The sequence below is a fragment of the Nematolebias whitei genome, chromosome 1 (genome assembly GCF_014905685.2).
Source record: "Nematolebias whitei isolate Nwh7 chromosome 1, NemWhi1, whole genome shotgun sequence".
NCBI classification, from domain to species: Eukaryota; Metazoa; Chordata; class Actinopteri; order Cyprinodontiformes; family Rivulidae; genus Nematolebias; species Nematolebias whitei.
Window position 1 is genome coordinate 63,780,885 of NC_056498.1, and position 4,776 is coordinate 63,785,660.

Sequence of the window (4,776 nt, forward strand, 5' to 3'; positions counted from 1 at the left end):
TATAAGGCGCAATATCAATGAACGGGTCTGTTTTCATACATAAGGTGCACCTGATTACAAGGCGCATTAAACAAAAAAAGTTCATTTTGACATATTTTTGAGTTCCATGTACCACATTAAATTGGTATGAGGCCAGTAAGTACAACCAGAATTAATACATAAGGTACACTGGATTATAAGGCTGACTGTTGATTTTTGAGAAAAATAAAGGATTTTAAGTACGCTTTATTGTCAGAAAAATACGGTATATAGAAATTAAATTAAACTGCTACTTACTACTTGTACTACTATTCCTACTTTGCAGTTTTTCACTTAGTGGGGCTTCAGGGTACGGATCCCCCGCGATCAACGAGGGACTACTGGAACATAATATCACAGCTCTGCCAGTGTTTTCAAGTATTTTTGAAAATAACAAAAACTGAATGTTTACTAAAAATCTCCATCTATCTAATGAATTATGTGTCTCCTAAGACTTTTGACACATGAGCTAATTAGCAGATTATAAGAAGATGATAAGCTTCCTCCATGAATAAATTCCACAGCATTTTAATGGCTGTCATATGAGAAAATGATTTTGGTTGTATTTACTTATTATCTGCGCCACTTGGCCCACTGGGCCACATACTGATTCAATGACACGAGTGCATCTGTACTGCATTGTCCTGCAGCCTCTTCTGATGCAGCTGCACATCTGCTGCTGTTGAGCCAAACAAAGGCATCACGCTTTGCCAAATTTTACTCCTCTCGACCAACAAGCTGTTCTCCGAAAGTTACCCCGGGACTCTCAAGGTGGCTCTGAAACACCACTTCCTGTTTTCTTTTCTTCAAGTTGAATTATTGCAGCGTTCTCAGAAGTCATCGTCTCTGGATGGAGCTGGTGAGTGAGAGTGGCTGGGAGGGATGGGGGTGGGGGAGATTGGACGGAATCAGGACATCTGGGAGTGGATGGGTGGGAGCAGGAAGCAAATTTATAAAACCGACTGAAGACAGACACAAACAGAAAGTGGCTTGCAGCAAAATGTGATGGAAGCAACAAATACTCCTCAAAAAGGATGAATACTTTTCATGCTTTTGTCCATACAAGTAAAATAAAAAAATAGAGGACAACAATCTGTCATGGTCAGTCCTGTAAGAAAAGTATATTTCTCAGACAAGTGGATGAATTTTTATTAAAACTTTCAGAATTTTTTTTTTTTTTACTTGATTTACATCTACAACTGAAGGATGTTTGGTCAACCACATATATGGTTTTATCTCAGCCACTTTTACAAAAAAGTAAAAATTTGGTGTGTTAGTAGCTGAGAGTTGTTCACAGCCTGTACTCTGAGCACAAAACGAAAAAGCAAGATTTGTTTTTAAAACTGCCATAAACTATTGGAGTAAACGCTTCCTGTCTGTTAGCAAAATAACTTATGAACTACTGATCAGAGTGATGAAACTCCCAGAAAGTAATCAGTGGGTGTGCATCTCCAAAATGAAAACTTTCGAAAGTGACACAATTCAAGAATGCCACTACAGCTGCCTGCCCTTAATTAGACAAAAACATCTGTAACACAGCTAAAATTTGTTGTAATAGCTGAGCATCATCCTCAACACACACTCAGAGGGCCAAACATTACATGATTTTATATGTAAAACTTTGGCTTTAACTGTTAAAGTCCACTCTGTCTGTCTTTTAGAAAAATATATAATGTACCTCTTAATAGATAATATTCAAGTTCAAGTAAGTTTATTGTCATTCTCACCACATGTGGTACATGGGGTGGGACAAAATTATGCATACAGGGTCCCAATTACACCCAACAATAGCAAAAATATAAGATGTAAAAAGTAACAGTGTGTAATGATCTAAGGTATAAACTAAGATATACGCTAAATGAACGCCAAACGATACGTTAAAAGATCTAAGATATACGGTAAACACTAATAATGTAAAACAATACAGCGTAACAACAGCAGCCTGAACATGAGTCTGTGTGAGCAGATGAGTACGAATGAATACAGCAGCATGAAATAATCAGCAGCATAAGATCAGCAGCACATATCACCAATTAAAGTGGCATTACAGTGATTTTTATTTTTTTCACAGTGATTATCATGATTAGGGGTTTAATAATCTAACAGCCTCAGGGTAGAAGCTGTTCCTCAGTCTAGTGGTTCTACACTTAATGCTCCGCAAACTTCTGCCTGAGGGGAGCGGGGAAAAAAGTGTGTGCTGGGTGAGTGGGGTCCTTCATGATGCAGTTGTCTCTCTTCCTGCATCTGGAGGTGTAGATGTCTGTGATGGTGGGGAGGCTGACTCCAACAGTCTTCTGTGCAGCCTTCACCACTCTCTGCAAAGCTTTTCTTTCTGCAGCTGCGCAGCCTCCATGCCACACATTGATGCTGGAGCACAGGATGCTCTCCACTGCACACCTGTAGAAGGAGGCGAGGACTGAGCTTCCCAGACCAGTTCACCTCAGCCGCCCGAGGAAGTAGAGTCTCTGATGAGCTTTCTTGGTCAGACTGGTGGTGTTGTTGCCCCAGCTGAGGTTGTCATTCAGGTGCACACCCAAGTACTTGTAACTGGAGACCACTTTCACCACAGATCCTCTTATGTTCGGGGTGGGGGGGATTAGGTGTATTTGCTTCGTCTGAAATCCACGACTATCTCCTTCGTCTTCTTCACATTGTTCTTCCTGCACCAGCTCTCCAGGTGTTCCACCTCCTGTCTGTAGCTGGACTCATCGTTGTTTGTGATGCATCTGGGATGTACATCTACAGTTGATTAACTTTTAGAGTTACTCAAATTCAAGATGGCCACTCAAGCTAATCTGCGTCAACCAACACGAAAATGGCTCTAACTCATCAAATACAGCTATTGAGCTATAACCTAGTTTGGTCATGGCTGAGAGTCATCCTCAACACATGCTCTGTGCACTAAACATTTTACAGGACTACAATTTTGCATGAGATGACGTCACGCACAAGTTTTGACCAGAACAGCTGTAACTCTGTCTCTGCAGCTCTGGCGTAAAACACAGTGTTTTTTTGAGAAATGCTATGTAATAAATTTATAATTCGTTTTTTTTTTTTAAGATAATTTTCTAAAACTGGTTTTATGTGGCCATTTATAACTTTGGTCTCTTTGCCCACACGTGAATCAGATTGTTGTCAGACTTTGAATAACGTGTTGAAACGAAACACTAAAGTGTTGCAGTTGGTTAAAGTCCTGATATGTGCTGCTTTTCTTGCGCTCGTTTTGTTCCTGGCTGTCATTTGAAATTAGACCTATATCCTGTCCGAGGCTGCTTCACCTCATTTTTCTCACACATGTTCTCCTTGTTCTGGCTCCATCTTCCTGCTGTTGCAAAACATTTCATTTCCTGAATGAAGCCGAAATATTAGCTTTTGTGTTTTCAGGGCTGCTGACTTTGCTGTCAGAGTTTTCACTCGTTCACCTCAGGTCTCATGTTTACAGCTCACTCGCTGCTGTAGTTGACTGCGAGTGTCAAAAACTAACATTTTTATCATTAGGCATAGACTGGATTAATGACGGCTTCTTTTGACAACAGGGCTTCATTTTTCCATTATTTATTTTTTTTGCAATAATTTTTTTAAACTTTTGAAATACATGTTGTTACTTTTAAGGCTGAATTCAGGAATTTTAGACAGTTGAATAATTCACTGGGTTGCATTGTAAGAAAATTACTAGTTATATTGTTAAACAAAACTATCCATCCATAATCTTTACCCGCTTTTGCCTTTTCGAGTCATGGAAGTCACTGGTGCCCATATCCTGCACTGTGCAAGAGGCAGGGGACACCTTGGACAGGTTGCAAGTCCATCACAGGGACACATAGAGACAAACGAGACAAACAACCATTCACTCTCTCACTCACACCTAGGGACAATTGAGAGTTACCAATCAGCCTAACATGCATGTTTTTGGTCTGGGATGAAACTGGAGTGCCTGGAGAAAAGCCATGCATGCACGGAGAGAACATGCAAACTCTACCCAGAAGGGTCTCAGGCTGGGATTTGAACCGGTGACCTTCTCGCTGAGAGGCAACAGCTCTACCAACTGTGCCACCATGCTGCCCCAAAATGATTATATAATTTAAAATGCAAGTTGTAAACTGACTGGCAACTTATTTAAAAACAAGCTAAAACCATGAGTAATGGCTGCAAATTTGACTTATATTCTGATAATCATATTTGTTTCAATTTCTTACACAGCTGCAGTCGGCACCAGTGGTTCTCAAACTTTTGGGGTTCCGGGACTCCTTACAGGGGAGAAAAAGTTTCAGGGATCCCCTCATAACCCTCATGTTTATTAAATAATTATCTTCAGTTTGTCTCTTTAATGCAATGGAAATATTTGTGGAACATAAATACTTAAAACCTGTTCTTTAATAGTGTTAATACAACTTTTATACTTTTAAACATGGGGTATTTTTCATTCAAGACACACTTAATTAACACAATTTTTAATTTAAACTTCCAAAAATTACAGTTTTGAGAAAATTAACAGAATCAAAAACCACGTTAAAACGTTACCTATTCATATAATGAAGAAAATTAATGTGTTGCCACTTCTTCAAATTATTACAGAAAACTTTACATAAAACTGAACAGAATCCTAACAGCAGTAGTCAGACCAAGTAACAGGACTTCCTTTGTAAACCGATCACTGCCGGAATGCAAATAGTGGATGGGCCAGTGGGGGTGTCTGTGGGTCCTCCCCCAGAAAATGTTGAATAAAGTAGATGTGATTTCCTGCATTTTGGTGTATTT